Here is a 22,446-nt window from a genome sequence, read left to right as displayed (position 1 = left end):
CAAGTCTCTCATTTTTCTTCAAGAGGCTATCTAAGGTGTGACTTTAAATAAGGGGAAACTTGGAAATAACTTGGAGTAATACTCCACAAACCCAATGAAAGATTGCAATCAATTGGTTCTTGTTGATTGGTTGTGTATCTTGTTCAGTCACTTTCAATCATTTTTCCTTGGGTTTTATTCCCTTTTTGGATACACAGTGACTGAGGTAGTTGACCTGTTCTTTGGCAAACTTATATTTTTGAGACCATACTCCTTTTTCTTACATCTCTAATACCGCACTCACCCTACCATTATGTTTTTCCGTTTACTGACCGCATACAAAGATATCATTTTGAAAAAATGCAACTCCTTTCATGTCCATATGCAGAATCCTCTTTACTTTCTGAAAAGCTGCAGGTGCCAGACAGAACAGCTTTCTTTTGGAGGGCTAGGAGGGTTCATGAGTCACAGGAGATGTTAAATGACATAGATCTAATTCGATTCGATCTAATGTGGCTTAACACCGCTTTGTAAATATGGTACCCTTTCACGCAGATACCTGCGTGAAAGGGGCGTGTAATGGGTGTTGCGGTGGGAATTCCACCGAAACACCCATTGCTTTTTGACACGCCCCCAGATTTACAAGGATCTGTAAATCTGAGGCAGCGCCAAAAACTAATGTCATGCACTAGCAGATGTTAGAATGGCGCAACGAGGAGAAATACGTTTCTTTCTCCTCGTTTTTACTTTCCCTATGTGTGCTGCATTCTGCAGCCCACATAGAAAGAGCAAAACGCTATGAGTGACTCCTTCCTGAACATAAACAATCATTCCCTGCAACGCAGACATCCTTGCACTCTGGTGCAAGGGCGCCTGCATTGGCCCTAGGCAGCTAATTTTAGTGCCAGCGCTAGGGAAAACACAGAGATGCACCCTATTGTTGTAAATACTGTGCATCCCCGCATTTTGGAAATGTCAGAGCACTGCGCTGCCAAATTTGGCACAGCTCCGTGCTCTGACATTTCCTTGGACATATGCCCCAAAATGTTTCCAATTTTGCAGCTAGACTAATGAATGGCATTCTCCGCAGATCCCCAAAATCAGAATATCTGAAGACATCTCTTCACAAAGCACAACATTCATGTCAGCGAGGCAACCATAATCTTATCCAGAGCATAGGCTAAGACGGAAGAGCACCCTCTGTTCTCACTTCTACTAATTCCAAATCGTCCAGACATACACACACACTTGCAAACTTACATTCACTCATATACATTAGTAAATAAGAGTACTGTCTGGAAATAAAACAATGATATAGAGGGACAAACATTTGTATATATACCTAAAACCCAACAGCTTGAATTTGGGAACAAAAAAATATAAGCTTATGTCTGTGGACAAAATTAGAACTTCAAAAATATATTAAAGTGGATATTTGAATAAGTTGGGGATAATCTTTACTGACCTTATGGAATAATTTTCCTAATGTCAGAGGGCAACCTTAATTCCTGTTTTAGAAGTTATTCCAAGAGTCATTTGTAGGGAGACCATGATCTATAATGATAATGTTTATAACATCATAATCACTTTCTGAACCTATACTGCATGAGACCTGAGTCTGTAAGATCCATGTAATGTAAACCCTTTACGAACAATTTGATTACCTGGAAGCTCAGAAATCTTTCCACTGACTTCCGATTGTCAGAGTCCCACAAGTCTTACCTTATACTTGTGAGGCGATCCTGCAGAGGCGACATGAACCACCACCACCGTCTCCCACCTTACCCTAGTCAATGCTTGGATACTGACCAGGATAGAGGGGGTACCAGGGGTAGAAGCCAGACAAGGAGAAGTACAAGTAACAAGTCTGGGGGCCTCACTACGTCTCTGGAGTCTTCCTTGAAGCTAGGTCTGTAATGGATGATAAGGGAACAACTGTTACTTCAATGCATCCCAAAACTCCCTACCGCTCTAAGGATTGTCAGATCCACTTGACTATAGGATTACCTCATTCGTGAGACCCGTTGAGATATCCGTGGCAAACGACAAACCAGCACTCCTGCACCAGTAACCAGTATGCACGTATGTGCACTTAATCTGCACGGGGAAATGCTCCGGCGTGTGAGAACCAAAATAAGAAAAACCAGCGCTCCTGCTCAAATAATAAAGTTGGCCTGCAGAGTAGCCCACCTAACACACTCCTTTGTACAAGTGGCAAGGAACAAGGCTTCTACGGAGATAAAAAGGCTCGTAAGACGCCTGTACATGAGGACAGTCCAGGCCAGTCAGCGCTCTTGCACGTGAGAACCAAAATAACAAAACCAGCGCTCCTGCGCAAATTGTAAAGTAAACCTGCAGAGTAGCCCACCTAACACACTCCTGTGTACAAGTGGCAAGGAACAAGGAACGAGGCTTCTACGGGGGTAAACAGGCGCTTGGCAGGCAGCAGCAGTCACAAATGGCACCAGAGAAGGGAGAAACTTCGCAAGGTACGATACCTGAAGGAGGGTGGCCTCAGGATCAGCGTATCTTCTGCGGTGGCATCTGCGTTAATCCAAAGCGCTGGGGCAGCCGGAATCCCCGTCTGTTAAGCGCGTCCGCCCGGAAGTGAGGCATGGTGACGTCCGCTTCCAGTTCCAGGAGCATAGACCGCTAACCCGATTTCCCCTCGGGCAGCGGTAGTGACGCTCTGCGTGAGTGCGGAGGTCACGCCACCAGCGCACAACCATGACAGCGATTAAACAAAAAACATGCGTCAAGCTCCTCTGCGTCACATTTTCTGTGGGGGAGAGAAATATGACCTCTACCTGATTCTTTACCCCATGTTCCTCCTCGTAGTCAGTGTTCCGCTAACCAGTGTCTGTTAACGACACACAAAATTAAGAGGTCATGCGCCGGTGGGCACTCATTCAGACCCCTAGTTCCAGGATCATGGAGCTCTCTTCCTCTGGAACTTTGCAGACTGGACAGCTTCCTAGGCCCGTGCTATGAATGGCCCAGTCAATGGGACAGATTTTTGCAACCCTCTGAATCAATCAATCAGGATTTTGTAAAGTGCGACTCCTCACCTGTGAGGGTCTCAAGGTGCTGGTGGGGGAGGGGGGAGTGGGAGGCAGCTCCGTAGGGTGCTGTGGTCATCTGAAGAGCCAGGTCTTGAGGTCCTTCCTGAACTGGAGCAGTGTAGGGCTTTGCCAGAGGTGGAGGGGGAGCTCGTGCCAGGTCTTGGCCCTCCGAGTTAACCATGTTAGGCAGCCTTTAGAGTGAGGGTCGGTACCACCAGAGAAGCCACAGGTGGACCTGATGGTGAAGAAGGTGGTTGTTAGGGGGTGGTGGAAATCTGGCCCATTACCAGTTCAATGGTTCCCACAGAAATGAAGAATTACCAGAGAAGCAGCAATTCTGGGTCTGAGTCCCTCCGGTGATTCCTCATTCCCCCCTGTATTTTCATACAGAACTTTTGGCTGTTTTCTGGCGCTGAAATCTCTGGATGCAAGTGAAGAGATCTGTGGTGTTTCCATGGATTTCACAATTACAATAGGGCCGGGAACTGTTGTTCGGATATATGGGCTTGATGACTGGAACTGCTGCAATCATTATTTCATCATCATTGTAAGGTGCCTTTGTCCCCAAGTGGAGTGAGAACCCAGGTGGAGTGAAGTGGTATGGCACCAGCAATGGTCCTGCTGGCACAGAGCTAATGCAGAGCTGGACAGGAGATGCCCTGCGATTAATTGGCAATTGTCTCAACACTCTAGGGTACGAGCATGCTGGCCGTCCTGGTTTGTGGCCTGTTGTATGAGTAAGATGATCTCTGTTCAAATAAATCCTTGAAATTCCTCATTGGCACCAAGGAGTGACCTTGGTCTGTTTTGTCTTTGGTGATCTTGGATAGAGTTCCAACTCTTGGCTTTGGACAGAAGGTCCATTGTTGATCCATAGTTCTTCCAGCAGCCCATGGGTGGTGAGGATTTGACACCATCTTTGCTTCAGGATACTTTGAATAGTCACTAATGACACCTAAGAAGTTCCTTCCATCGGTATATATCTGTATGTCGGCACTGGCTCTGATCCAGGGATCAGCAGTAAAATCCTCTGTGTTGACAGGGGCCAGTACATCACGCGCTCTAGATACCTGACATACAAAGCATTCTTTTATCATGCTCTCCACCATGCCATCTCTCTGAGGAAACCAGACTTTACTCCTCAACCTGGCTTTGGTCTTCACTCTGCCCTGGTGGCCTGCATGGGCCAAGAGGAGGACACCAGCGGCGAGAGCTGATGGGATAATCACAGCAATTGTCTCTCAAGAGTAGAACATCAGAAGTTACTGCTTCAAACCTTTGCCTCCAGGCAGACGTGCTTCCCTCTTTCCTCCGTTGTCTCGGGTTCTGAGAGTGTTGAGAGAGGGCGTCTGCTGAGCCTTGAGAACCAGACTGGTAGGTGAAGGTGGCCCAGTGCTCCTGAAGCAGAGCAATCCTTGTCAGATACATAGCTTTACTGCTGTCCCTTGGACAAGAAGTACTATGGTTTTTGATTTGTTGACACTGAAGGTAGCTCGCTAGAGTAAAGGTGAGTATCCTATTGGCTGAGAACGACATCTCTGGTTGCCTAAAACACTTGTTGGTGTTCACTTGTTCACCCACGGGCTGAAATAGATTTGACACAATCTCATAGTGGTTTAGTGAGAGAACAAATGTGAGCCGACCACAATATGTCAACGTACACATGAAGCAGCATGCTTTGAGGTAGCGGATTTGAGGTTGTTTTCTTTGGATGGATCTGCTGGTAAACCACCTGTGGTGAATTGGTACCACAAAATTCAATGCTGGGTTTGGGTTTAATAAAATCACAATTCCTTTTGTTCAACTTAAGGCCGCAATCATGGAACCACTGCAGAACAGTCCTCAGGTGACAGTGGTGCTCCTCTATGGCTTTTGTACAAACCAGGATGTTCTCAATGACATTGATGACTCCACGGGGCATGAGAGGACCTCTGCGATACAATTCAGAAAGACCTAAGTAGCACTGGAGATGTCAGAGCTCAACCTCTTACAATGTTGAATTCCAAGATGATGTATCTGGATTCTCTGGCTTGAGGTCCACTTTTGAGAACCAGTCGGCTGCAGTGACTTCTGTCACCAGACCATCGATCATTCACATTTGCTAGTTCTGTTAGTCGGACGCTTGTCCATGCAAATGTGGACTCATCTGGTTGTCAGGGTTTCCAGGCTTCTACAGTCGAAGACGCCCATGGTATCAGACTTTCAGCTTTTTTGCTAATGCTGGCTTGTTATAACCGTGCTAGTTCTGTTTCAACTTTAGATCCCTTGTGAACTAGGATCCACCGATGACGCAGACTGCATGGCGTGATCAATATTTTGTCGCACCCTCTTGTCCTTCGGACATGCTTTATCTTTAAAAAGTGCTGAAAAATCAACAAGAATGCTGCCCAGCTCGCAGGTTCTTACACTCGACAGCTGATAATAGTGCCCGATCCACAGTTGGAAACACATTTTTGATGGGGCAGTGCAATTTTTTTTTAGCAAGATCCATTACAACGACCCCAAAGAATGGCAGGGGTGCCATGTTTTCGTATCTGAAAAGGCAAATTGTGTTGAATGATGGTTAGCAGTGGTTTAAAAATAAGTATTGTGCCCTTAACGTTACGTTCATGAATGTCGCTGTGTCAACAAGGGCATTTACCGGAGTTCACAGTTTTACACCCAACAATTTGACTGGTTCTTCTGATGGCCTCACATATGCCTACTGCATTCACCGCGTGTACAGCATGTTGCGTCACTATTTCATTCTCCTTCAAGTTTTCCAAGTCTGATAGTGATGGTGTGAGAGTCGCTGCTGGTAGTCGCTGACATAGAATTCCACCTGGTGAATCATCGAGCCTCATGCGGACACTTCTTCCCATACACGAGGCAGCCTTCGGAGCCAGGGTTGGAACCACCTGAATGACCACAGGTGGATCTGATGGTGAAGAAGGTAGTTGGTTGGATGGTCGATTTGGAGATGGGGTTTGACTTTAACAGACACCCTTTAGCCACAATTCAACATTGAGGCTCTGGGGTTCGAGAGAGCAGCATACTGTGGGTGTGTTACAGAACAGGAGCCCTGGCTCTTGGACGACTTCCGCAAAGATATTTCAGTTTCATAATGCAGCATGCACCTGCTTATCAGGCCCTTTAGGCACACAAGAAACCTGCCAATGGACTCTTCTGCGCATTGCTATTCTGTTGTTGCGATGAAGCTTCACACTGGGGTGTGGTCTTAGCCCGACGTGGGTGTGCAGGGCAGTACAGCAGTATAGCATCTGTCGGGTGTGTCACCCTGCCTTAGGATGCGTGATTGCTTCAAGGTGCTTTCTCCCGCCAAACTGAGGGGCATCGATCTCTTCACTTCATTTTCAATTTTTGTGACTGCAAAATGCAACACTAAACTTGCAAAGGCGATGGGTCAACAATTTCAAAGAGCCAAACAGCAAACGATCAGAGGCCAGATTTGGTAGTCTCGTCTGTGAGGCAGGCACAAAGAGTACAACACAGTAAGTAGGCTGCTTCTTTCTGCTTCAAACCATTGTTGACTGTCCCACGTGCATCCCAATCTTCCCAGGGTCACACCATGTCGCAGTTATGAGTAATGAAATGGCGCTGCCACTCCAGCCCTTCTTCGGTGAAGAACTGCCCCAGTGGAGGCCCACCGGTGATCAGCGGTGCTCCACGACACCCAGCGCGGTGGGACATGAACAGGCCTTGCAGCATAGACCCCAAAACCAGAGGGGCGACCACCCGGCCGGGGCGGGGGAAATGAGGGCCCAGAGGCGACGGTGCCCGATAGGAGGTGCCTACTACGAGGATGAGCGAGATTCAGGCGAGTGTGGCGGTGCCTCGTCGCCAATGTTGAGTTTCAGATTATTTGAAATTTGAACGTGATGCTCTCGGGGTTTCAAGTGGGATGTAAAAACTGGAGGGATGGGGGGATCTCTCAAAGTGACGTGGCCGATATAATTAAGGGTGTACCATAAAAACACGTAAGCTAAATGTCCTTGGCATAGTGTGCCACCGACTGGTATTTTGCTGTTTCTCTCATTGCACCCAGATATATAATACAAGTAACATCTTAAAACTACAACAAGCCAGGACTATTGACTTTGTCAATGGTTGTTAGTTGCATATGATAAACAAGCAACAACTATGGCTTCTTTGTATATATTATTGAAAATAATTCTGTTCTGAAATGATGAGACTGAAAGAACTATAACGTGTCTCTTTGCAGTTACATCAAATGCAGTGAAGAGTGGCACTGCTGCAGAGGTAGGATTGTGTTCACCCTGAGGTTGAAGGCACAAATGGAGAGCCCGATAGGGACCCGTCTCAGCACCCGCTTTTTAGAACTACCGGAGCACCGGCAGGACCCGGCCAACTTAAAGCCCGTTTCACTCTGCATACTTAAACACACACAAAGACGTGATCTTGTTTTGGTTTCTAGGCGCAAAGCGCTCGACACGCTTACGTCATGGATGAAACTATTGAAAGAGCGCTTACAGCACTCTAAATTGCATGGGTGCACTATACTCATGGTTGAAACGCACTCACATGTATTTTGTCGTTTGCAGTGCTTCATAATTCTTAAGATCCATTTATTCACGTTATAGTAGCACTAAATTGTAGTGTGCACATTCAAGTAGGATTTTACATGTATTAGAGACACTTATAATTCCTGTATGTGTAATGTACAGGATGAAATTTTACTTGTGCAGTGTATATTGTGTTTAGTTTAAGTTGCCTGAATTTTAGGCCCAAACTGTAAGTTGTTTAGAGTTTCGCTTCTCCTTGGTTGCTCTAAAAATAATTAAATGAATCCTTTTTGTGCTTGAAGACAGTGTGTTCTCATCCTACTGCAGGTGCAGGAATTCGGCCTCGTTATTCTTAGATTTAAGGAGATACCCAGAATGTCGTTGAAGAAGTCTGGAAGGCGAGAAGGGAGGACTCCTTTCGTGCCTGGCCTATCTGAAACCCAAGGTCCCTGGAAGACGAAGAAAAATTAATTAAAGCTCCTGTGGAAAGCTTCTTAGGAAGTCAACACGTGCTGACACCTTTGGGATATGACAAAAGAAAGATTGGTAGGACCCTCATTCAGAGCAGTGCAGGGAAAGAGATATTTGTTTTGTTTTCCTCCCAGATGAAAAGAAAATTGGACTCAGCTTCTATTCTCTGCTGTTTTCTGATTTTGGAGTTCATCACTTTATGCCTTTTATGCCGAATGAATTCTATATACTCTGATACTGAAGTGTGTTTCTATTCAATTATTTTTGGCCTTATAATAAACCCACAAGTCTGTGGTCCTTTAGAGTATGACTAAATTTAAAGTATAACCTTCAATTGTTTTTTTCCCCTCCACCACTTTTAGCAAGCAGATAAAAGACCATCAGTTTTAACTTTAGTAGAGAAAGCAGGGAACACAATTTGGCGTAATTGCTATGACAAACAAAAGGGAACACTGTGGAGTGTTGATCTACTTTAGTGGAGCGTGTGTACCACATGGTGACACAACACTAACTTAGGGCTGAAGGTCACCTCCTCCAGACTAGTGTCCCCAAACACTGCCACTTCCCAGAGGGATGGGCATGGAGTTGCCGAGTCACGGCCAACACCAAGAAGTAATTCGCGCACAGGGGGAGTGGTTGTAAACCCCACACGTAAATAAAGTGGTGGCGCCTGGCATACGCCAGCACAAGGCAATAAATGGCGCAGGGCGTGCCTCAGTTGAAAAGTCACTACCATACGTGGTGGTGGTATACGTCTTTCCTCGGGGGTAGCCTGGGCCCTACCAAGCACTCTACAGCGCATAGCTTTTATAAGGGCAGGTGCTGTGGCTCGGGGGGGAATGAGGGGGGAAAGGGCCTACTACACCTCAATTACGACTATCTTTACTCATTGTGGCACTTTTCCGTTGCTGCATAACGACCTGTGGTACCCTTGCTAGGGCCACTGCTAGGTACTGTGTTTGGAGTGCCAGGCACAGCTCATGGCGCTAGATGGCGGAGCTGTACGAGAAGGCCAGGTTGTCACAAGATCTCCAGCTTTGTATGCTTTTTATCCGGCGAGCACTCTTGCCCCTCGAGGTGTGTCATTCGTTTTAATGGTACTTCTGAACGGTTTCAGCAGTATGTGACAAATTACACACAACAGGTCGCACCGATTTCAGCGCAGTAAAATGATGTTTTTGGACATCCAGCCGCATAAAAAGGCTGTTAATAGATTTCTCCAAATGAGGAGGGTGTGATTAGCCTGACAGCTCCTTCGACTCACGGGGTAGTTTATGTCTATCTAGTTATACCGCACCTTTTAAATTCAAAGTGCCGCACATAAAAACTCAAATTAAGGCAGTAAAACTGGAATAAGAACAAAGGATTAGAGGCAGAGTGGGAGGCCAGGGCAGAATGAAAAGTATGGAAAAGGGATAAATCTCTGGGAGAGCTTTGAGAGAAAGCAGTGGATAGGCAGAGTGGTCTGGACATGCTGGCTGGGGAGCAGCTGCAGTGTAGTGTAGCATTTGTATAGTGCTTTCATACCCCTCACAAGGTCTCAAAGCGCTTCCTGGGAGGGGAGTAAGTAGTTAATCTGTTTACATGGTTGATATGGTATTAAAATGACTAGGTTCGATGTTCGAAATAGTTTACATCCAGCCTACAAAGTGCAAAATTTCATACTTTGTGAGAGCAAAACCCACAGTCGCGATGTCCTAAAGGAACGATGTACATAGGTGAGGGTTTACGATTACCTAATAGCAAATTTTTGCGATTCACTATTTGGTAATCGCAAACACCTATGTACCAAAAGTGTGCTTAAGACTTCCTGCAATTCCCAGTGGGGTTGCACATTGACCTACCTCATCCTACCTCATTAAAATTCATGAGGTAGGTCTTGGTTTGCAACCCACTGTGATTCGTAAAAATCACAGGGATGGTGGTCTGCTGGGGTCAGCAGACCACCATGTCTGTGAGTTTTTTTCAGTAAAGCTATTTTTTTTAAAATGCAGCCCGTTTGCCTTAAAGAAAAACAGGATAAGTTTCAAAAAGAGGAATTAAAAGTTTTCTTTCCATTTTTTAAGAGTAGGCAGTGGTCTGTGGGCTCACTGTCTACTCTTACAAAATGTTTTTATGAATATTCACAAATGAGAAGGGGTTACTTGGGGACCCCTTACAGGGACCCCTTCCCATTTGTGAATGGGTTACCGTCTACTTGAAGTAGGTAGTAAAATGCGAATGTTTTGCGACCACATTTCGGTCGCTAAGCATTTACACATACACTGTGATTCGGTGTTCGGGGGGAACGCCCTTAACATGCACCTTCATAATACCGAGTCGCAAACCCAATTTGTGATTCAGTAATAAGTTACCAAATCGCAAAATAGGGCTTTGTATATACAATTTTATTTTTTTCCGAGAGCCAGGCCATTTGCGACCTCGAAAAAAAAACCTTTGTACATCTGGCCCATAGTGAGTCATAAATGTGTTTGCAACTCGCAGTGCCTGCATTGTCTTGCAAGTCGAAAAGAAAAGATGGTATCAAAGAGGCGTCCGACTCATTAACCTATGTACTTGTTGCAAACCGTTGATAGGATACCACCAACACCCAAAAGGGGCTGCCATCCATTTGCAAAACTTGGTAAATGTGTTAACATGGTAAGCAGGAATCAGCAGGACAGGCAGCGGAGCAGTGGACTTGTGAATGGTCTGCCGCATGTTCACTCATCAGACTGGTCCAGTGGGCCTGTTCCTGCTTCACCACATGTCCGCTCATCAGACCGGTCCAGTGGGCCTGTGCATGCTCCTCCACATGTCACTCATCAGAAGGGTCCAGTGAGCGTGTACATGCTCTGTCCAATTTTTCACTCATCAGACCGGTCAGGTGCGCCTGTGCATTCTCCACTCCATGTCAACTCACCAGACTGGTCCAGTGGACCTGTGCATGCACCTCCTTATGTCCGTTCACAACATTCAATTTTTAGGGTTGTGCCTGCGAGAGCATGCGCTAGCGCATGCATCTCGCTTGCAAGACACTGTTGTTAACAAAAAAAACTTGGAGCCCACCCACTGCTTACCATTTGTTGGCTTACTGGCACTCTTCTTTACAGTCTCACAATTCGTCACTGCAGGCCTAACATCATTTACATTCCTCTCTGTGGAGCAGGGACCAAGCACTGATTGATTCAATTTAATCAGTGCTAGTCCGCTGCTCCCGATGTGACTGAGGTACTATTTTGTTCTTTTTAACTTTTAGTGACCTGCAAACAGAAGGCATGTGACTGGCAAAAACGTGCCCAGCTGGGCAAACAAAATAGCAAACATTTATTTTCTATAATTAACATTCCAGTAGATATATGTCAGTACGTGCCCGGACTGCCTTGTGACTTCTTGTTCAGGGTTTGAAATGATACTATAGCACATAATCGTGCAGAACACCCCAATCCACCCCACTCCAATCCGCCCACTCCAATTCATCCCACCTCATCCCACCTCACCTCACTCCACACCAATCCGCCCCTCAATCCAAATGACCGCAGACCAATTCAAACCACCCTACTCCAGTCCAAACCACTCACCTAAATCCACTCCAATCCACCACTCTCCAATCTTCTTAACCCACCCCACTCCAATCTGCCCTACTTCAATCGACCCCACTCCCATTTTCCCCACTGCATTCCAAAACAATCTGCCCCACTCCAATCCAAAACAATCTGCCCCCCTCCAATCTTGTGCACTCAAATCTGGCCACTCCAATCCAAAACAATCTGCCCAGTCCAGTCTGCCCACCTTCAATTCAAAACAATCTGCCCCACACCAATCTGCCCTACCCATTCCAAAAACAATCTGCCACACTCCAATCCAAAACAATCTGCCACACTCCAATCCAAAACAATCTGCCCCACTTCAATCCACCTCAATCCAATCCACCCCATCCCAACCCACCCCACCCCAATCCAGTTCACCCCACCCCAATCCAACCCACCCCACTCAATCCAGTCCACCTCACTCCAATTCAATCCACCCACTGCAATACAATCTACCCCACTCCAATCCACTCCACCCCAACCTAATCCATCCCACTCCAATTAATCCACTCCATTTCACCCCACTCCAGTCCACCACACACCAGTCCACCCCATCCAGTCCACCCCAGTCCGCTCCAGTCACCCCACTCCACTCCAATTCACCCCATTCCTATCCACCCCACTCCAGTCCATCCCACTACAATCCAATTCACCCACCCTACCCAATCTCAATCCACCCCACTCCAATCTAATCAACCCCATCCAGTCTACCCAACCTCAATCCACCGCACCCCACTGCAGTACAATCCACCCCACATCACTCTACTCCAATCCACCTCACTCTACCCCAATACAATCCACCTCAACCCAATTCAGTAAACCCTACTCAATTCAATCCGTCCAGCCCACCACATTTCAATCCAACCCCCAATCCAATCCCCCACTCCAGTCCAATCCACCCTACTCAAATCCAATACACCCCATCCAGTCCAATCAACCCCTCCTCCACTGCACTCTAAATCACCCCACTCCAACCCACTGTACTCTGATCCAACCCCCCAGTCCACCCCCTCACCTCACTCCAGTCCAATCCATCCCACCCCACCCCACTCCAATCCACCCCTCCAGTCCGATTCACTCCCCTCCACTCCACTCTAATTCTGCCCACTCCTAACCACCTTACTCTATTCCAGTGCAGCCCACCCCAATCCAACCCACCGCACCCCACCCCAAACCAATCTATTCCACCCCACTCCAGCCCACTCCAATCAAATTCACCTCACCCCATTTCAGTCCACCACACTCCAACCCACTGCACTCCACTCAATCCAACCCACTCTACCCAAATCCAATCCACCCCAATCTACTCCACTCCAATCCACCCCTCTACCTCAATCTCTCCAGCCCACTCGGCTTTATTCCATCGCACTCCATGCCACACGACTCTACCCCCATTACGACACTGCACTTTATGACACTGCACTCAATGACACTCTCTGCCACGGACCACTGAACTCTACTCCCCTCTACTCAACTCTACCACACTCTACTCCTCCTACTCCACTCTATGGCATTCCACACTAACAAATATAGTCTGCGGCATTTTACCCCCCCCCCCCCACACTCAATTCTAGGACACTCTATGCCACTAACGTTTAGCCATGCTGAACAGCAGCTCGACTTGTGTACAACATGGCAAAAACAATGCCAAAGCAAATAGCTATTGTGTAGGCAAGACCTATTTCCTTTGTCAATGCTTGTTTACTTTTTGATTGCAGCCCTGTGAATGTTGCACACACTATATTTTGCCAATGCTTTAACGGGGCCTGCTGTCCTTTGCAGGACGCCGTCATTGAATTTGCAACTATTTGGCAGGAATCGTAGATAGAATCCTTTCATGTAAATGTACCTGTGGCAGGGTTTTTGTGAATCCTACTAAACGGCCATTTGGCGCACATTAGTAATCAGATTTGTGCATCTGTGGTGGTGCAAAGAAATGATAGGGTTGTATCGAGTGCAGGAAAGAGGGGCGTGTCACCCGATCCAGCAGCTTTCATTGAGCCACATCAGGGCTGGACATAGTCAAATACGCTGAATTTGTCTTGGAGTAATTCGCCACACTGGGACACATTGAGCAGCGGCCACATGTTGTCTACTTTCTGTTCCAAGCAGCAGCTAGCAGACGGTGAGGGCACTTTGTTATTTTCTCTACCCAAACCAGCAGCTTGTTTGGGCCATCAGCCCTCCTTTTTAGGTCTCGCTGAGCCAGCGCATGCGCTGCTCTGCAAGACATTTAGTGTGTGGGCTTTTAAAAGTCCCACCACACGCTTTTGGTTGGCGCAGAGCGTGCGGTTATGCGCGCGGGCGCGCGCTTACAAGCACAGGCGCCATCTCGCGGGCACCCTTACAGCTGCGATCACTTTCACTTTCGCGCACGCTTTTTTTCTTTTAGCACGCGCGCACACACAACTCCCGCTTCTCCCCCTCTCCCACCACAGATCGCCGCTCGCGCGCGGCTAATGCTTGTTTTCGAAGAGATCATGGCAAAGGAGCTCTCTAGAGCCTAACACCTAGATGCCAATGCAACGCATAGCAACACAGGTGCACAGCTTGTTATCATACTTCAGAGAAACCATGACTTGGAGGCAGGTTTCATACTTTGTTCAATCCATGTACTGTCTGTAGGAGCAATTACTCAAATAATAATTTAATTAGCACTTACTATATAGTGCTACTCGCATCAACTTAGGGTGTCATAGCACTATACGTTACACTCCTACATCATACAGAGACAATATATCATACAAGAGTATAAATCAATGTGCAGAAAATGCTACATTATACAATGATGCTTGCAAGGTCTAGGACTAACATATCGTCTTTACTGGTAGGCAATATATGTTAACCCCTTCTGTGCCACGTCCTTTCCCCCTCCTGTGCCGGGCGTTACATTAGTGGGTGGGGTTCATGACGAGATAGTCTCGTCATGGGCACAGCGCGACCGTGCTCCATAACGAGACTATCTCGTCATGGGCACTGAAGAGGTTAAGAGTGCAAGGTCGGGAGAAACACGAAGTTAGCATATAAAATGTAAAACATTGGTTGGGTTTGTTTCTACGAATAAGACGTTATTACTACCATAAAGAACCGTTAGAATAATAACAGATTGAGAGAAAAAATGTAAGTTCTAAACCGATGCCCTGCCGCTTGCATGCAGCTCAAGTTTCAAGTTTATTTTTATTTATGATTACGGAACTCTGAGGAGTTTCACATAAACTCAGAAACCAATGACACAAGACAATAAAAAAGATTCTATTATAATGATAAAATTAACACCGAGAGCTATTCCTCCTGAACAAGAAATCAGGGACTCCTAGGCGGAATCCTACGTTAAAAGTCTTCACATTAAAAATGTAGCAATATAACGTACAGTACAAAGTAATAAAAGTGTCCTTCCTGCCACGAGTGCAATAGTATGAGAGGTAAATAACATAAAATAATATGTATACCCTAAAATACCATCACAAGATAAAGAGTAAAATCACCCACACAGAGCAAGTGTTATAAGTTACTCCCTACATATCTAATGTACCTTCATATAAGTTTAAAAAACACTTTAAAAAGTTAAACATTCTATGGCAGAACATTTTGTTTGGTGGATCATAAAGAGATTCCATTACTGCTGAAGGCGAAATAATAGATAGCTGTAGACATATTGGTCTCATCCATTTTCGTCAGCAAAGCTGGGCAGATAAATAATACATGATTAACAAAGCAGTTATTGCACAAATTACAAATCAGTGGTGAACCATACCATTTTGCCTGTAAAGGATTTAAAGGGAGGATACCCTTCCTCAGTAGTAACCAAAAACGGCGCACTCAATGTGGCAAATTCCAAGAAATATAGGCCTGTACTTAATTTATCAAGCAGAAGTCAATTGCCAGATTGTTACCCATCTTTAAAATTCAAACTTCCCTATTCCTAGAGAAACTTGTATCCCAAGTGGCCTATTTCAGAGTGGCCCTTAATTGCATGCAGCTCCATGATGCCGGTTTAAACCGCACTGCTACATATTAGAAGGATTACAATTTATGAACTGCAAGTAACAAAAGGATCTCTGTGGAAAGCAGTGACCCACTTACCTACCTAAGAAATAAAATCTGTTGTCTGCATGATATACGTTGTGCTTTGCTGCGGGCACATTAACCCGCTATGCTACTTTATGAGTCACAACGTTGAGTAAACAAAACACAGATCTCTCCTGTAAGTGCATTAACAACCAGAGTCATCTTACCATTATTAGTATTCCCTCAAAATTGCTGGGCACAGAAAGATGTCTGTAGCAGGTACCTTAACCCTCGGGATATTTTGAAATGCATCTGCTTTGCGACCAATTAAATGAGCCATAACATATTTAGCAGGGGCGGCTACTCCGTTTGAGCGAAGGAGCTTCGCCCCACTAAAAAATTCCCCAAAGATGAAAAATAAAGTGGTAATTAATTACCATTTTATTTTTCATCCCCTGTCCTGAGCCAAGCATCAGGACGGGGTGGGCCGCAGCTGAGTGACAGAAGCATGTGGTGGGCTGGTATGGCACTGTTTAAAGTGTGCATGTCTTTTTGGCCGGTTGTCTTACGACTACTAGCCACACATGCACATTTTAAACATCTCTAACCCAGAGCCTCCAGAAGGCTGTGGAGCGCAGAGTGAGGCCGCTCCCACTAATCCTAGGGCTGCTCTCATTTTGGTGAGAGCAGTCCTACGATTGGCCGAGGGAGTTGCTGCTTCTGGTTCCTGTGTCGAAAGAAGAAGTCCGAAGCAAGGATGTCGCCAAGTTCAGGTCGTTTTTTTTAATATATAATTTTAAGTACTTTCGTCCACTCCCCCGCCCTCGGTAGATGCCAGCCGCTGTTGATATTTACTGCTGTGTTTCGTATTAGTGCAAATTTGTTTGTATCAGCGTTTTTAAAGAATAAATGTATGAGTTGACTCTCAGAGTCTCCTTTTCATGACTCCACCCCTCATGACTCCATCCCCTTCCCGCTGCCACGCCCAGACCCCCAGTTTATGTGTTCCCAGAGTAAATTGTTTTCAGTTCCAGTACTGGTTGATGTATCTTAGCACTGGGTACATCAGGCTGTAAAACGCTATCTCCAGCGTCACTGAAAGCGTGCTGGAGTTTGTGAGGAAAGCAATGGCTGATTTCAGGATGGGGCCTGGGGGGGGGGGGGGGCTTCTTACTGTCTTTTTCCGTCCACTGTCTCAGAGGCCTCTATGTCAGTGCTTCACAAACTTTTCAGAACCATGACCCACTTTTTAGTACGACAAACTTTCGCGACCCACCGAGCTTAAATGGACATGAGACAGGTGATCTTTTTAATGTACTAATGTAATAATGCCTCATGTGGCAGCACATTCTTATTTATAGACGGAAGATTTTCCATTTAAATGGTCACTAAATTTGCACAGACATCTACTTTTCTAGATAAAACTATACTGCACAGAAATGATACTGTGTGGAAACTGGGTTCCAGTGAATATTTATCATGTATGCATCACCAAGTAACAGGTCTTGAATTGTTCTCATACTCGTGACCCACATAGTTTGGGAACCACTGCTCTATGTTATACTGATGTACACAACCTGATCACTCCTATCTGACCAGTGCCTTAAATAGAAAGATCTACCCTGGGGGCACAGGCATTGGAAGGTGGTGGGTGGTAGAAAATAGGTAGGGCTGGAGTCAAGGATAGGCACAATCATGAAGGGCGGTGTCATGAGCAGGAGCACAGTCAACAAACGTCAGCCTATGCTCTGCCCCAAAGACAATCGTCTAAAGGAAAAAATTTGTACATCTGTTCTGGCCTACCTAATTGGTCAGAAACAGAGTGCATTTTAAGACAGCATAAAGGGTTAAAGCACCTGCTGGTGATCTATGTGTATGCAGCAAGTCTCAGAGTATGAAGCTGCAAGATAGCTTGGGATAATGCACTTGCTTGAGAGATCTGTGACTAATCTCTATTCACTGGCTTGAATTCTCTTAAAATAGCTGGGTGGGGGACAGGGCAATATATTTTATGTAAAATCCATTTTAAGATTTACAAACCCATAGAAATCCAGATTCCCGCAGCTTTGTAAAAAAATTGTTACCATCTGTAAGGTAGGTGTTACATGAGTGGTGCATATGCTTTTCTATACATCTACCCATGTATGTTGACACAAACCCATGTTTATAAACAATTGTAAACATGGGTTAGTACCAAAATGGTGCCCCTACCTGAGGCTGGCAAAGAAGAAATAGAAGCAAAGAATCGTTTTTGAGCAGTAAGGAATCCCTTTCTGCTCAAACACTATCCTGATGAAGGTATCCCTTTCTACACAAAAACTAGCCTGACCACAATGCAGGCACCGTTGCACCATGACGCAAGCATGCCTGCGTTGGTGCTAGGCAGCCAGACCTCCCAGTATGGGCCGTTGGGCCCATGTACCGACCCCTTCTAACTGTCGAATAGAGGGCCCCTAAGTAACCTTCCCTTCCCATTTGGTATTTATCTAGGAGATACGCCGGGTCCAACGTGGAGCGAAACAGCCATAGGTTCACCACCACCAGCTGTAAAGCCCAATAATATAGACACATGTCTGGGAGTGCTACACCTCCATCATACCATCCTCTGGTTAATTTATGTAAAGCGATGCAAGGCGCCTTTCCATACCATAATAGAGCCCTAACCTCATTCCCAATATTGTTTAAATAAGGTTCTGGGACCTTGTTCGGGCAATTCTGAAGGATGTATATAAATCGGGGGAGAGCCAACATCTTTAAAAGGGCAGCTCGACCCAGTAAGGAGAGGGGCAAAGTTCTCCAGTGTTTGACATAGTTTCGCAGTCTATCCAGAGGCACAGCTAGATTTTTAGTGTAAAACATATTGGGTTCAGGGGTCACATAGATCCCGAAATACTGGAACCCATCCACAGCTATCTCCACTTCGCATCCTGATGGGAGTTTAGGAATTAGTCCTTGAATAGCAAAAATCACTGATTTGGACCACTTAATTGAGTATCCAGAATATTTACTGAAATTAGTGAAAATATTTAAGATTCTATGCACTGATTTTGTTGGCGACGCAAGGTAAAGCAGAACATCATCGGTATAGATGGATATCTTGTCTTCCAGCCCTTCTGCCCAATCCAAACCCCTCAGCAGTGGATCTCCTCTGACCCACGTTGCCAGCGGATCTAACATCAGTGAGAAAATCAATGGGGTCAGGGGACATCCCTGTCTTGTGCCTCTTTTTAATGAAAATGTTCTGGACAGGGGATTGTTGACAATAACCTGGCCCATCCCAGGAATTTTGGGACAAACCCTAGGCGCCGAAGCACCTCAAATAGATCGGGCCATTCTATTGAACCAAACACCATTCTAGCGTCCATGGATAATACAAAAGCATCTTCCTCTATGATGTGAAGGCGACGGATGTTTAGCACCGGGTTGCGGCCTGGCACAAAGCCAGATTGGTCTACATGAACCATTGAAATGATAACAGGGGTTAAGCGAGAAGCCAAGATTTTCGCAAGGATTTTCGCTTCAACGTTAATTTCTTGAAGCTGGTGTAGATGGCTTGTTCTTTCTTGAAGCTGGAGTAGATGGCTTGTTCTTTCTTGAAACCGGAGTAGATGGCTTGTTATTTCTTGAAGATAAAGTAGATGGCTTGTTCTTTCTTGAGGCTCAAGTAGATTGCTTATTCTTTCTTGAAGCTGGTGTAGATGGCTTGTCATTTCGTGAAGCTAGAGTAGATGGTTTGTTTTTTCTTGAAGCTTATCGTAGATAGCTTGCTCTTTCATGAGGATAATATAGGTGGCTTGTTCTTTTTTGATGGTCGAGCAGATGGCTTGTCATTTCTTGAAGATGGTGTAGGTGGCTTGTTCTTTCTTGAAGCTAGTGTGTATGGCTTGTTCTTCCTCAAAGCTGGTGTAGATTTCTTGTTCTGTCTTGAAGATAGAGTAAATAGTATGTTCATTCTTGAAGCTAGAGTAGGTGGTTTGCCTTTCTTGAAGCTGTTGTAGATGGCTTGTTCTTTCTTGAAGCTGGTTTAGATGATTATTCTCTCCTGAAGCTAGTGTAGATGGCTTGTTCTTTCTTGAAGCTGCTATAGATAATTTGCGTTTTCTTGAGCTGGTGTAGATGGCGTGTCATTTGTGAAGCTAGAGTAGATGGCTTGTTCCTTCTTGAAGCCATTAAATGGGTATTTGTTTGTCTCTCCTTTTTATCTTAAATGTTAATGCTTTGTTTTTACTTCTTTGCACATGAGCGAGGGTGGCAGGCAAAAACCAGTTGAAAGCTCGGGTTATCGGCTCAAGGTTCATAGTTGATATCGAGCTAAGCCGGAGTGAGGTTTCCTGTTCGAACATTCAGTGGCTCGCCCACCTCTAGGATTTATTCCTGCATTTACTTACCAAGTCACCCATGCTGTGCTGCAGAAAGGGGGGAAGCACACTACAACTTAGTCACCAACCTATTGTTTTTATAGCAGGGCCACTGATGACTTTTTTGCCATAGCTATGCAGTTTTAAAATTGAATGAGGAGAGCAGTCTGAGTGCGTTCCATTGGTCCAATGTGTTGGTACTTTAGGGAATTCCCTAAGTGAGCACAGTTTTGGTAAAAACAAAAAGGTTCACGTTTTAAACAGTGCCTACAAATATAGGGGCCATTTACAAAGGTACATTTAAACATAAGTAAATCTACACATGCATATTTACTCTTGCACATTGTAGTAAATTTACTACGCTTGGCTATTCTCCATTTCTGAGTGTAAATTTACTGGAAAGTGTAGACTTACATTTCTCTACCTCCTGAAACAGAGGGTGGAGCCAAATTGAGGGGGCGTAAAGGTATTACTAGTAACTTTTCACTTGTGGGAGGTGTTCACTTCCACTGGGGCAGATATCTCCTTATGATAAAGTATAGGGAACATTTTTAAAATGTATTTGACTAAATACAAACATTGTATGCTTATTCTAAATGTAGAAATACATCTAAAAACGCTGCAGCACTAATTATCTTGATTTCAAATGTAATATTTAATTTAAATGTAATTAATTTAAATTCATTAACTTAGATTCCATTTTTTTTGTTAAATATTTGAAAAAGTCCCACCTAAACTAATATATTTCTAAGTATTTATTATATATTAGAAATTCCAAAGGTATGTATAGAATTCAATTAAATTAATTTATTCTTTAAAGAAAATGAAATGATTTTTATTACATAAAATGTATGCATATTATTAAAAAGTCCAAATAAATCAATTAATTTTAACATTATTTCCTATAGTGTTCTACTTTAAGTCCCTGCCTCAATTACTTTCTTTGGGAGGAAGTTGTAGTATCAGTGATTGGCAGTGAGTGAGTCTAGACCTACTCAAGGCCCGCACTGGAGTACATTTAATGGTACCATAGATTTGGGCCCTTTCTGGCCATAGTAACTTTAGACGTTTGTTAAAGTCTCAAGACCAGTCTTACGGACAAAGTGAACACGTTGTGGAATTCTAACTAACCTGTTACTCCATACACATGGACGCGAGAGACAATTGGGATGGCTGGACAGTTCCACAAAGACACATACTAATAACAGCCTTAAGCATTGATGTGCCCTGTACATAGTAGATCTACTGTTAGGTTTGACCTAATAAATGCCCATCCTCTGAAGCTTGGAGGAAAACACGTATTGACGCTATTATGTGCTGATGATGTAGTATTGGTCCGTAAACCACCAACTGGGTTACTGAGATTACTGACCAAAAGCACATTACACTCAAATAAATAAGACAGAAAGCGCTTTAAACAAACGAAAGATAGTTATGTTTGGCAAAAGAATAAAAAGCAAATTGCCATAGAACTAGAATATAAATATTATGTGTGATATTTTACATTGGCGGCAGCTTCTCGGCACATTGTATGCTTATCAAGTGTCTTTAAAAAACATTAAACAAAAGCTCGAAATTGATGTCTCGCTTTAAAGATAAAAAAGGCTTCTGTACATGCTCACACACCTAGATGACGCTTAACTGCTTCGGGGCTCATGGCGAGATCAGCTCGTCATGAGGCACAGTGGAGCTGGGCTCGTCATAACGGTTGCGGCCCGCCCACGCGCGGTTGATTCCCTGCCTATGCGGGAGAATCAATCAGTGGGCGGGGTCGTGACGAGCTCAGCTCGTCATGAGCACAGCTCCACTGTGCCTCAAAACGAGCTGCGCAGCCCTACGGCAAAAGAAAAGGGCAGGAATGCGCCGTATCTCCCAGATATGGTGCATTCCTGTCCTCTTTTACGGCGCTCGAGCTCAAAGGGCTGCCTTATGCCAATGCTGGCACCCTGCACAATGGTGCAAGGGTGTCTGCATTGTGGGAATTATTGTTTTTGTGCAGGAAGGCATACCTTCTTGCACAAAAACAATCAATGGAGGCGATTTTCTCTTTCTATGTGTGCTGCTGAATGCAGCACTCAGAGAAGGAGGAAAAATGAGGAACTCCTCGTTGTGCCTTCCCTATGCTTTCCCTGGGAAGGCGTGGGCTTTTGATCCATTCCCAGGTTTACAGAACTTTGTAAATCTGGGAATTTGTGAAATGCTGTGGGTGTTACGTGAGAACACCTACCGTAACGCCCACGGCATGCCTCCCCATTGCAGTGTAAGGCAATGCAACGACTTGCGCTGGCTGTGTTGCCCCACACCATATCTACAAGGCCATGGAGAGCTGTGCAGGGTGCCTTTACTTGGACTTCTAGATATGGCACTACAATGTGCGCCATTAAAATTGATGTTCCGTCAGCGCAGAGGCCTTGTAAAGGAGGCCCTATGAGTCTACCAGCTGGCAGGAATATCTTGCCGAGAGATTCTCAAAATA

The sequence above is a fragment of the Triturus cristatus genome, chromosome 6 (genome assembly GCF_964204655.1).
Source record: "Triturus cristatus chromosome 6, aTriCri1.1, whole genome shotgun sequence".
NCBI lineage: Eukaryota > Metazoa > Chordata > Amphibia > Caudata > Salamandridae > Triturus > Triturus cristatus.
This window is presented reverse-complemented; position numbering follows the sequence as displayed.